Here is a 13,896-nt window from a genome sequence, read left to right as displayed (position 1 = left end):
GAAGCCGGAAAACTTCCGCGCCTAAGTGATCATCGGGGAGGTCACTTGGGCGCACAGGTATTTCCCGTTAATGTGAAACGCAATAAAATTTTGCTTCCCTTTCAGGTCTCGTTTGCTGGCCGGGCTGCCACTGGCAGTGCTTTCGTGGATTCAGGGTCATCTGCTAATATCATGTCTGCGGAATTTGCTATGTCTCTAAAGATGCCTTGTATTGATTTACCTTATCCTATCCCTGTAGTAGGAATCGACTCAACTCCCCTTGCTAATGGTTATTTTACTCAGCATACTCCTGTTTTTGAACTCCTTGTTGGCTCCATGCATTTGGAGCAGTGCTCTGTACTGGTGATGCAGGGATTATCGTCTGATCTGGTATTAGGTCTTCCCTGGTTGCAGTTGCATAATCCCACATTTGATTGGAATACTGGGGATCTCACCAAATGGGGTAATGAATGTCTTATGTCATGTCTTTCTGTTAACTCTATTTCTCCCCGGGAGGAGGTAAACACGCTTCCTGAGTTTGTTCAGGACTTCGCCGATGTGTTTTCTAAGGAGGCCTCCGAGGTGTTGCCCCCCCATAGAGATTACGATTGCGCTATCGATTTGGTGCCTGGTGCCAAGCTTCCTAAGGGTAGGATATTTAATCTTTCATGTCCTGAACGTAAAGCTATGAGGGAATATATCCAAGAATGCCTGGCCAAGGGTTTCATTCGCCCCTCGACTTCTCCTGTAGGTGCTGGCTTCTTCTTCGTGGGGAAGAAGGATGGTGGTCTTAGGCCGTGCATTGATTATCGTAACCTGAATAAGGTCACCGTAAGGAACCAGTACCCACTTCCTTTGATTCCGGATCTTTTTAATCAGGTTCAGGGAGCCCAATGGTTTTCTAAGTTCGATCTACGGGGGGCATATAACCTTATCCGCATCAAAGAGGGGGATGAGTGGAAAACTGCGTTCAACACACCCGAGGGTCATTTCGAATACCTGGTCATGCCCTTTGGGTTGTGTAATGCCCCTGCTGTCTTCCAGAATTTTATTAATGAAATCCTGAGAGAGTACCTGGGTAATTTTCTTGTTGTGTACCTTGATGACATACTGGTGTTTTCCAAGGACTGGTCCTCCCACGTGGAGCATGTCAGGAAGGTGCTCCAGGTCCTTCGGGAGAATAATCTGTTTGCTAAGACTGAAAAATGTGTCTTTGGGGTACAGGAGATACCATTTTTAGGGCAAATCCTCACTCCTCATGAATTCCGCATGGACCCTGCCAAGGTTCAGGCTGTGGCGGAATGGGTCCAACCTGCCTCCCTTAAGGCGTTACAGTGTTTTTTAGGGTTCGCCAACTATTACAGGAGATTTATTGCCAACTTCTCGGTCGTCGCTAAGCCTCTTACGGACCTTACCCGCAAGGGTGCTGATGTCCTCCATTGGCCCCCTGAGGCCGTCCAGGCCTTTGAGACCCTCAAGAAGTGCTTTATCTCGGCCCCCGTGCTGATTCAGCCCAACCAAGAGGAGCCATTTATTGTGGAGGTTGACGCTTCCGAGGTGGGAGTGGGGGCCGTCTTGTCCCAGGGTACCAGCTCCCTCACCCATCTCCGCCCCTGTGCTTACTTCTCTAGGAAGTTTTCGCCCACGGAGAGTAACTATGATATTGGCAACCGCGAACTTCTAGCCATTAAATGGGCTTTTGAGGAGTGGCGGCACTTCCTGGAGGGGGCCAGACACCAGGTAACGGTCCTTACGGATCACAAGAATCTGGTTTTCCTAGAATCGGCCCGGAGGCTTAATCCTAGACAAGCTCGGTGGGCACTATTCTTTACCAGATTTAATTTCTTGGTTACCTATAGGGCTGGGTCCAAGAATATTAAGGCTGATGCTCTGTCACGTAGTTTCATGGCCAATCCTCCTTCTGAGAAGGATCCTGCTTGTATTTTAGCCCCTGGTATAATCGTCTCTGCCACGGATTCTGATTTAGCTTCTGATATCGCGGCTGATCAGGGTGCTGCTCCCGGGAACGTCCCTGGGGACAAACTGTTTGTTCCCCTGCAATACCGGCTGAGGGTACTCAGGGAAAACCATGACTCCGCTCTATCTGGTCATCCTGGCATCTTGGGCACCAAACACCTCATTACCAGAAACTATTGGTGGCCTGGGTTGCCTAAAGACGTTAGGGCTTACGTCGCCGCTTGTGAGGTTTGCGCTAGGTCCAAAACCCCTAGGTCCCGACCTGCGGGCCTACTACGTTCCTTGCCCATTCCCCAGAGACCTTGGACCCATATCTCCATGGATTTTATCACCGATTTGCCTCCATCTCAGGGCAAGTCGGTGGTGTGGGTGGTAGTCGACCGCTTCAGCAAGATGTGCCACTTTGTGCCCCTTAAGAAGCTACCTAACGCCAAGACGTTAGCTTCTTTGTTTGTGAAACACATCCTGCGTCTCCATGGGGCCCCAGTCAATATCGTTTCTGACAGAGGGGTACAATTTGTTTCCTTATTTTGGAGAGCTTTTTGTAAAAAGTTGGAGATTGATCTGTCCTTCTCCTCCGCCTTCCATCCCGAAACTAATGGCCAAACGGAAAGGACCAACCAATCCCTGGAACAATATTTAAGGTGTTTCATCTCTGACTATCAATTCGATTGGGTCTCATTCCTTCCCCTTGCTGAATTTTCCTTGAATAACCGGGTCAGTAACTCGTCAGGGGTCTCCCCGTTTTTCTGTAATTTCGGGTTTAACCCAAGATTCTCCTCCGTCTCCCCTGGTTGTTCCAATAATCCTGAGGTAGAGGATGTTCATCGGGAACTGTGCACCGTCTGGGCCCAGGTTCAGAAGAACCTAGAGGCGTCCCAGAGCGCACAAAAGATTCAGGCGGATAGTAGACGTTCTGCTAACCCCCGGTTTGTCGTCGGGGATTTGGTCTGGTTGTCGTCCAGGAACTTGCGCCTTAAGGTCCCGTCCAGGAAGTTTGCTCCCCGATTTATTGGACCTTATAAGATCATTGAAGTCCTCAACCCTGTATCCTTCCGTCTGGAGCTCCCCCCATCATTTCGCATACATGACGTCTTCCATGCCTCCCTCCTTAAACGCTGCTCCCCGTCCTGGTCCCCCTCGAGGATACCTCCTGTTCCCGTTCTCACCCCTGAGGGGGTGGAATTCGAGGTGGCCAAGATTATGGACAGTAGGATGGTCCAGGGCTCCCTCCAGTACCTGGTCCATTGGAGAGGATACGGGCCGGAGGAGAGGACTTGGGTACCTGCCCGTGATGTTCACGCTGGGGTATTGATCAGGAGGTTCCACCTTCTCTTCCCCACTAAACCGGGTCCCCTTAGTAAGGGTCCGGTGGCCCCTCATAAAAGGGGGAGTACTGTTAGGGATCTGCCAGGTACTTCATCTAGGTATACTCCTGGGATTAATCAATCCACACCTGAGGCCAGACCTGTTCTACTGACACCATCTCCCACCAACCAGGGTGGCAGGCTCAGGAGTGGGAGAGCCTATCACGGCCTGGTCTGTCGGAGTTAGCTCCGCCCCCTGTCCTTTATTACCTGCCCTGTTCTCTCCCTCAGTGCTTGTAATTCTTTTGGATTCCTGGCCCCACTGCTGCTTGCTCCAGCCTGCTTCTGCCGTGCTTCTGCCTTGCTGCAGTTCTGCTTGACCTGCTTTGCTTTGCCCCTGGCTTGCTTCTGTCTCCTTGCCCGCTTGGGTGTACTCACTTCGTCCTGGTCCTGACTGTCCGTTCGCCGCTCCGTTTCCTCGTGGCGTTCCGTGGCTACTGCCCCTTCCCTTGCATGTTCCCTGTTTGTTTTCCTGTGCACTTAAACAGCGTAGGGACCGCCGCCCAGTTGTACCTCGTCGCCTAGGGCGAGTCGTTGCAAGTAGGCAGGGACAGGGCGGTGGGTAGATTAGGGCTCACTTTCCCTTCACCTCCTTCCGGCCATTACACCCAACATGATTTATTGATACTTTGTCACTAAATGCCTTTGTTGTATGTGTGGCCATCCACAGGTTGCAATGGCAGTTGCAGCCTTCAAGGGTTTTGCTAGCATGTCGTGATATTGTATTGAGTTTGCTTCATGAGAAATTGGAGTCCTTAACTAAATTCAAGCAAAAGGATATGGATTTGAACGGGTAGAAGAGTTGTCATATTTGACTGAAACTGCTCTTCAAAGGGGCTTTCTCATGCAGACAACCCCTTTTAAAAAAAGAGCCAGCTGCTCGCCATGGTCATTCATAGACGCAGGTACCCCCAGTGATAGAAACTGATTGCCGGGGGAAGCCATGTCTGTGAATAGCCATTAATGTAATGAGGGGACACGCTGGATCTGCCAGAGCGACTTATCATTCTGGCTTATAGAGGGAAGGCTCTGTGGAGGACCCTCCTCTATGATGTCTATACAACCTCTTTAACTATAGAACTTAGTCAAGTCCCAATCCCTATATCTTTTATGAGAGGTCCTATTAAGTTTCTAGCCGATTATTCCCAAATGTATTCCTCCATAAAGGCATTACTGCATTAGTGCTGGTTTTACATTAAAACACTTGTATGGATTAAACATTCCAGTCACAGATTCCACCTTTGAAATGCATATATTCTTTTTAAATTAATGTGTGGGCTTTTTAATCGGACAAATTAAAACAGATTCTTCCTTACCTTGCCGTGCATATAAAGCCTTCATATAGGATCCCCGATGTCCTATTTAATAATAATTAAATTCAGTTCCAATAAAGTAACCATTCCGATAATTAATTCCAAGTTTGGTTGCTAACGAGCACACAGCGAGGTAGTGGCCACTTGATTAATTTTACATTTTACATTTGCTAAGCAATGAATACTTAATTGCACTTTTATCTCTAACGTTGCATTTTATGGCTTTGGAATATGAGGTCTTAACACAGCAACTGACAGTTTAAACAAGTTAGTGGTCTCTTTATTAACCCACAAGATAGCTTCCACTCAACGGACAATTCTTTTTATTCCCTGTGCATTTAATGTACCAGTTTAGGTAATTTCTTATCTGGATCAAGACACGCACTGTAAATGTTTTATATTATAAAATAATCTATATATTTACACAAGAATATCTCCGATCTTAGAGTATTTAATAGCAGAAAGTTGCCTTAGCCAAAGGGGAAGGATTTAGAGTAAAGGTTCATCTTCTATCACTTTACATCTTGCATATAAGTGAATTTCAACTCCATAACAAATGATAAGAAAAGAAGACTAATCTCCTCGGATCATCCGAAGAATGCAGAGTGATTGGAGGAATGCCACTGACTGACCGGGCTCTGCCCCTCAAGCGCCACCTACACATCCTTTTGACAGTGATGGCGGAAGAGACAAGCAGCATGCCCGAACTCAGGTTCATGGAGGATGGTACTTTAAGCTGTTTGCATTCTGACAGTGGAGAAGAGGGGTGCTGTCAATACATCATGGAACTTTACAGCAAATACAGGTGTCATATATTGCATCTGCATGTAATATAAGGACAGTGCTTCCCCAATATTAAAAGGGAAACCGTGCATTTATTGATATTTTGTATGTTGGCTCCTTGTGGCAATATAAATATGTTATCAGCAAAGTGTCGTTGAACTGCTGTGCTATGTTGTTGCTGCTGTTTTCTTTGCCCCTCCACTAAGTGGCACTTGTGCAGTGGTAGAACTGGTAGAACTGTCTCTCAATGATAAGAGAAAATATGCTATGATATATGACATGGAAGAAGAGGGTGGTTAATCCGGCCACTTAAGATGTGTAGATATTGCATCTTGTTGCGTTTATTGACTGTGTATTTTTATAAGGTAAGGTGCTTGGATTTTCACATCCAAATTTAAGCTGCCCAGATGCCATTTTAAAGGCTGCATGTACTGTTCTGCAACAGGAGGTTGGCAGACGCATGACCGTGAGTCCGTCATCACAACTTGGCGCAGCGCTTAGAGTATAAAATATGAGTGAGCCCGCCGAAGCATGCTCAGTGTTGGGAGGAAGAAGATGTTAGTGTCTATTGTTGAGTCTGGGGTAGTGATAGCTCTTGAAGAGCGAGCAGAGGGTGCTATGGCAGCCCACTACTGTATGGATAGCTCAACATATGGATAGCTCAACATATGGATAAGGGCGCATAAGACGTGGCCAAGAAAATCAAAGATGTGTACCGGCAGTGGCCAGGATAGTGAAAGACTAAGGTTGAAAGTCGGTCCATGTGCTTATTGAGCCTTGCTTAGAGTAGACAGTAGCCATCATCTAATTGGTCACTAGGCCTGGAAATAACGAAGTTAGTGGTCACCATGCTCAGGTAGGCCCAGGATCTGTAGTTATAATGGGTAGAAGACATTACCATTTTGAGGCAGTGGCGTAACTACCGCCGTAGCAGCAGTAGCGGCTGCTAAGGGGCCCGCGGCATGAGGGGGCCCGTGTCGCCCGCCGGCACGGGCCCCCACCATGGCCGGAGGCTCCGCTAGCAGCCGCTATGGCTGCTACAGCGCGACGCCACTGAACAGTACGGCAGAGCAGGGAGGTATCTCCCCGCTCTGCCATTAAACAAAAGACATGTATCCCCTCTCCACAGGATAGGGGATACATGTGTGACCGCTGGCATTGATAGGGAGAACGGGGGACTGAAAGTCCCCTGAAGTTCTCCATCACAAACCTCGGACTTCCGGGGTCTGTGTCGGCAGCTCCGGAGAAATGAATGGAGCGCCGGTCACGCTTGTGCGCATGCAGACGCCGGAAGTTAGAGGTTAGTCATGGAGAACTTCAGGGGGACTTTCGGTCCCCCGTTCTCCCGATCGCTGCCAGCGATCACACATGTATCCCCTATCCTGTGGATAGGGGATACATGTATTTTATTAGGACACACTGTAGGTCGCATTTTTTTGAGAGGGGGGACGCTGTATGGCGTTCCCTACAGGGGGGGGCTGTATGGCGTTCCCTACAGGGGGGGCTGTATGGCGTTCCCTACAGGGGGGGGACGCTGTATGGCGTTCCCTACAGGGGGGAACTGTATGGCGTTCCTTACATGGGGGGACGCTGTATGGCGTTCCCTACAGGGGGGGGACGCTGTATGGCGTTCCTACAGGGGGGGACGCTCTATGGCGTTCCCTACAGAGTGGGGAACGCTGTATGGCGTTCCTTACAGGGGGAGGACGCTGTATGGCATTCCCTACAGGGGGGGGCTGTATGGCGTTCCCTACAGGGGGGGGCTGTATGGCTTTCCCTACAGACACCCCCTGTAGGGAACGCCATACAGACTCCTTGTAGGTAACGCCATACAGTCCCCCCTGTAGATAACGCCAGACAGCCCCCTCTGTAGGGAACGCCATACAGCCCCCCGTAGATAACGCCATACAGTCCCCCTCTAGATAACGCCATACAGCCCCCTCTGTAGATAGTGCCATACAGTCCCCCTGTAGATAACGCCATACAGCCCCCTGTAGATAGCGCCATACAGCCCCCTGTAGATAGCGCCATACAGCCCCCCTGTAGAAAGTGCCATACGGCCCCCCCTGTAGGGAACACCATACAGTCCCCCCCTGTAGGGAATGCCATACAGTCTCCCCGTAGATAATACCATACAGCCCCCCATAGATAACGCCATACAGCCCCCCCATAGATAACGCCATACAGCCCCCCCGTAGATAACGGCATACAGCCCCCCGTAGATAACACCATACAGCCCCACCGTAGATAACTCCATAAAGCCCCCCCGTAGATAACGCCATACAGTCCCCCCCCCCCGTAGATAGCGCCATACAGCCCCCTCTGTAGATATCTACAAAGGGGGCTGTATGGCGTTATCTACAGGGGGGCTGTATGGTGTTATCTACGGGGGGGCTGTATGGTGTTATCTACGGGGGGGGGGCTGTATGGCATTATCTACAGGGGGGCTGTATGGCGTTATCTACAGGGGGGCTGTATGGTGTTATCTACGGGGGGGCTGTATGGTGTTATCTACGGGGGGACTGTATGGAATTCCCTACAGGGGGGCTGTATGGCGTTATCAAAAGGGGGGGTTTGTAAAAAAAGCACTATCTACAAGGGGGGGGGGGTTGTGTGACACCCGGGGGAGGGGGAGCCCCAGTCAAAAGTTTGCTATGGGGCCCAGTCTTTCCTAGTTACGCCCCTGTTTGGAGGTATACAGTATTTCTTATGGGTTGATATTTTTAACAGCCTATTCGATCTTAGTGATGTGTCCTGTGTGTACAATGACAACAACAATGTTCAAGGTGCCTATTAACCCCTTCCCGCAAATGGGCGTGACAGTACAGACTAATTAACAGTGCATTCCCGCAATATCGCATACAGTCATGCCCTGTAGATGAAGCGGGCACAGGACCTGTGCTCGCTTCATCTTCAGCAGGTGTCAGCTGTAATATACAGCTGTCATCCCGCTGCAACAGTGGCAATTGCAGTTACCACCGATCTGTTTAACCCCTTAAATGCGGCAATCAATAGTGACTGCCGCATCTAAGTGGTTGACAGAGGGAGGGGGCTCCCTCTGTACCCCCCGGGAGTGATCATGGGTGCAGATGGTTGCTATGGCAACCGGGAAGGCTAGCAACGGCTTGCTTGTTGGACAGGTACGGAAGCCTATTAGGTCCTGCCCAAGGCAGGACCTAATAGGCTTAACTGTCATTTGAAGAATGACCGTTACAATACACTGCACTACATAAGTAGTGCAGTGTATTGTACAGGGGATCAGAAGATCAGATCTTCAAGTCTCCAGGTAAGTGTAAAAAAAGTTTAAAAAAAAGTTTAAGAAATATAAATAAATAAATAAAAAGTTGTAAGTAATAAAAACAATAATCTCCCCGTTTCCCTGATCAAGTCCTTCATAATTGGAAGAAAATGAAAAAATGAAAAAACTATACATACCGTATTTTTCGGACTATAAGACACACCTGACCATAAGACGCACCCAGGTTTTAGACAACAGAAAATAGGAAAAAAAATATTTTTAAAAAAATTATTTATTCTGTTTCACCACATTCTGAGAGCCAACATTTTCTTATATTTTTTTCATTGATTGAGCGGTGTGAGGGCTTATTTTTTGCAGGACGAGCTGTAGTTTTATTGGCAGCATTTTTTCATACATACAATTTTTTTGATCACTTTTTTCTTTATTTCATATTTTAACCCCTTAGTGACCAGCCCATTTTAGGCCCTAATGACCAAGCTATTTTATTCGTTTTTCTATAGTCGCATTCAAAGAGCTATAACGTTTTTATTTTTTCGTCTACATAGCTGTATGAGGACTTGTTTTTTGCGGGATTAGTTGTGCTTTTTAATGGCACCATTTTTGGGTACATATAATTTTTATATTCACTTTTATTAACCTTTTTGGGGGGGGATTATAAAAAAAAACCTGAAATTTCGCCATTGTTTTATGCGTTTTTAAATTGACGCCGTTCACTATGCGACGTAAATAACATGTTACCTTTATTCTATGGGTCGGTACGATTACGGCGATACCACATATGTAGTTTTTTTTTATGTTTTACGACTTTTGCACAATAAACACTTTTTGAACTAAAATTATTTGCTTTTGCATCGTCTCTTTCCAAGAGCCGTAATTTTTTTATTTTTCCATCAATGTAGTGATTTTTTGGGCTTGTTTTCTGCGGGACAAGACGTAGTTTTGAATGGTACTGTTTTGGGGTGCATGGCTCTTATTGATTTTTATTATGACTTTTTTGGGGGGCAATGGAAAAAAATTGCAATTTCGCCATGGTTTTTTGCGTTTTTTTTTTACGGTGTTCACTTTGCGGTTTAAATTACATATTAACTTTATTAATGGAGTCATTACGGTCGCGGCGATACCACATATGTGTACTTTTTTTTTTTTTTTTACACTTTTACTAAATAAAACCACTTTTTATGGAAAAAAATGATTTTATTTATTTTTTTACTGTACTTTTTATTAATAATCTTTCACTTTGATGACTTATTTTATTAGTCCCACTAGGGGACTTTACTGTGCGATATTCCGATCGCTGCTATAATGCTCTGGTATACTTCGTATACCAGAGCATTATTGCCTGTCAGTGTAAATCTGACAGGCAATCTGTTAGGACGTGCCTCCGGCGCGTCCTAACAGGAATATGTCCAGGGCAGACCTGGGGGCTTTTATCAAGCCCCCGGCTGCCATGACACCCCATCGGAGACCCGCAATTTCATTCGCGGGCCGCCGATGGGTGACAGAGGGAGCGCACTCCCTCTGTAAACAAAGTTAAATGCCGCGGTCGCTATTGACGGCGGCATTTAACGGGTTAAATGGCTGCGATCGAAGTAAACTTCGATCGCGGGCATTGGAGCAGGAGCTCAGCTGTCATCAGACAGCAGAGCCCCGGCTCCTGCCTGCACGGGAGACCCGTGCAGGACTTAGACTAGGCTGACGTGAAAAGGCGTCAGCCTAGCCTAAAGCCCATTAGTGACCGACGTAAAAAGGCGTATTAGTGGTCACTAAGGGGTTAAGTGCTAAGGTGACCAAAAAACTATTTTGATGTTTACATTTTTAAACTCACCGTGCGAGTTAAATAATGGTATAGATCAGACTTTTACAGACGCAGCGATACCAAATTATTTTATTTTTTACATTGTGCTTGGGGAAAAATGGGAAAAGGTTTTTTTTAACTTTTAATATATATTTTTTTACACTCCTGAAAATTTATCTAAGCTTTTATTTTATTTTTTTTACAAATTTTATTAGTTCCCCTAGGGGACTTGAACAAGCGGCTACTAGGTTACATGTGGAGTACGCTGTTTCCCTAATTCCCATAGTAGTAAATGGCAGTTACGGAAGAAGCATAGCATGCGAGCTACGCTGCTTCCTTAACTACTGTTCAGTTCTATGGGAGTTACGAAAACAGCGTAGCTCCGCGAGTTACGCTGTTTCAGTAACTCCACAAGCAATCAAGTGGCCGGGAGAGCACAGAAAGCTAGAACGAGGTTTAGGGGGCCCCGTTCTAGAGATAGGTGCGGGTCCTGCATCTAGCTGACATTTATGACATATCCTGTGGATATGTCATAAATGTCCTTCATAGAAAAACCCCTAAAAATGCCGCAGGCGCTATTGACCATGGCATTTAACTAGTTAAAGGGGTTTGCCATAAAACACATTTATCCCCTATCCACAGGATAGGGGCTACATGTGAGATCGTTCGGGGTTCCACTGCTGGGACCCCCAGCGATAAGGAGAACAGGGGACCGAAAGTCACCCAAAACGCTACAAGAGAAGCCTGGATTTCCGGGTTCTGTGACCGGCTTATCTGTTCCGCAGCTCCATAGAGATCAATGGAGAGCAGCTCGGGCATGCGCAGAAGAATCCCATTGATATCTATGAAGCTGCCGGACACAGAACGCGGAAGTCACAGCCAGGGGCATAACTAGGAAAGACTGGGCCCCATAGCAAACTTTTGACTGGGGCCCCCCCCCTCCGCTGGGTATCACACAACCCCCCCCTTGTAGATAGTGCGTCCCTATAGATTCCACCACACAGCGCCCCCCTATAGATAGCACCATACACAGCCCCCTGTAGATAGCACCATACACAGCCCCCTGTAGATAACGCCTTACAGACCCCCTGTAGATAAAGCCAAACAGCCCCCTACTGTAGATAACACCATACAGCCCCCCTGTAGATAACGTCTTACAGCCCCAAATCCACCCTGTAGATAACGCCATACAGCCCCCTGTAGATAACGCCATACAGCCCCCGGTAGATAACGCCATACAGACCCCCCTGTAGATAACGCCATACAGCCCCCCTGTAGATAATGCCATACAGCCCCCCACGTAGATAACACCTTACAGCCCCCCGTAGATAACACCATACAGACCCTCCCTGTAGATAACACCATACAGACCCCCCTGTAGATAACACCACACAGACCCCCCGTAGATAACGCCATACAGACCCCCCTGTAGATAACGCCATACAGCCCCCCCTGTAAATAAAGCCAAACAGCCCCCCACTGTAGATAACGCCATACAGCCCCCCCTGTAGATAACGTCTTACAGCCCCCAATCCCCCTGTAGATAACGCCATACAGCCCCCCTGTAGATAACGCCTTACAGCCCCCCCCCGTAGATAACGCCATACAGACCCCCTGTAGATAACGCCATGCAGACCCTCCCTGTAGATAACACCACACAGACCCCCCTGTAGATAACACCATACAGACCCCCCTGTAGATAACGCCATACAGAGTCCCCCCTGTAGATAATGCCATACAGACCCCGCTGTAGATAATGGCACACAGAGCCCCCTGTAGATAGCCCCATACAGACCCCCCCTGTAGATAACACCATACAGACCCCCCCTGTAGATAACGCCATACAGAGTCCCCCTGTAGATAACGCCATACAGACCCCCTTGTAGATAACGCCATACAGACCCCCTTGTAGATAACGCAATACAGACCCCCTGTAGATAACGCCATACAGACCCCCCCTGTAGATAACACCATACAGAACCCCCCCTGTAGACAACGCCATATAGCCCCCCACAAAAAAAAAATGGCCTATAGTTTGTCCTACAAAAGACATGCATAACCCATTCCACAGGATACATGTGTGATCGCTGGCAACGATAAGGAGACCGGGGGACCGAAAGTCCCCTAAAGTTCTCTATGACAAACCTCGGAATTTCGGCGTCTGCGCAGTTCAATAAAAATTAAAGAAGCGCTGGTCACGCATGCGCACAAGCGCGACGGGTGCGCAAGTCATTACTATGGAGCTGCAGACAGACACCGGAAGTCCGAGGTTTGTCATGGAGAACTTCTGGGGACTTTCGGTCCCCCGTTCTCCTTATCGCTGCCAGCGATCACACATGTATCCCCTATCCTGTGGATAGGGGGATACATGTCTTTTGTAGGAACCCCTTCAGTGGCGTCGCGCTGTAGCAGATATAGCGGCTGCTAGCGGAGCCTCTGGCCATGGGAAGGGGGGCCCGTGCCGGCGGGCGGCACGGGCCCCTTCATGCTGCGGGCCCCGTAGTAGCCGCTACGGCTGCTATAGCGGTAGTTACACTACTGGTCACAGCTTCTCATGCAGCGCTCTTGGTAACTTTCGTTCCCCGTTCTCCTTATCATTCACACATGTATCCCCTATCCGGTGGATAGGGGATACATGTGTTTTATGGTACAAGCCCTTTAAACTGCCAGGAACAGAGAAATTGCTGTTCCTGGCCGTTAGAGCAACATGTCAGAAGCTGATACCTGCAGTGTATGGAGCAGGCTCAGTGCGTGAGCCCGCTCCATACATCACCCCCCACCAGCTCCATGATGTGCCGGCACGTCATGGGTCGAGAAGGGGTTAAGTAATGACTGCGGACTATAAGACGCAGGGACTTTTTAGCAAGATTTATTCTTGCTAAAAACTGCGTCTTATAGTCCGAAAAATATAGGTATCATTGCATTCAGAACGGCCTGAACTATAAAAATTCCATGTTATTTTTACCGCACGGTGAACAACGTAAAAAAATTAAATAAAAAACAATGATAGCATTTCATTTTTTGGTCATCTTGTTTCAAATAAAATTTAATAAAAAGTGATCAAAAAGTCGTACGTACCCCAACATTGTACAATATACACTACAGTCTGTCATGCAAAAAACAAGCCCTCCCACAGCGATATCAACTGAAAAATAGAAAAGTTATTGCTGTCAGAAAATGGCAACACTAAAACTTGATTTTTTGGGAAAAGAGTATTTTTATTGTGGGAAAGTAGTAAAACTTAGAAAAACAATATAAATTTGGTATTGCTGTAATTGTAATGACCCACAGAATTAAGTTAACATGTTGTTTATACTGCGCGGTGAATATGTTAAAAAGAAAAAACAAAACAGCGCTAGACAATAAAAAAAATCAAGCCAAAATGGAACCATTAAAAATTACAGCTCGTTCCACAAAAAATAA

Source organism: Rhinoderma darwinii, chromosome 3, assembly GCF_050947455.1.
Source record: "Rhinoderma darwinii isolate aRhiDar2 chromosome 3, aRhiDar2.hap1, whole genome shotgun sequence".
Classification (NCBI taxonomy): Eukaryota; Metazoa; Chordata; class Amphibia; order Anura; family Rhinodermatidae; genus Rhinoderma; species Rhinoderma darwinii.
This window is presented reverse-complemented; position numbering follows the sequence as displayed.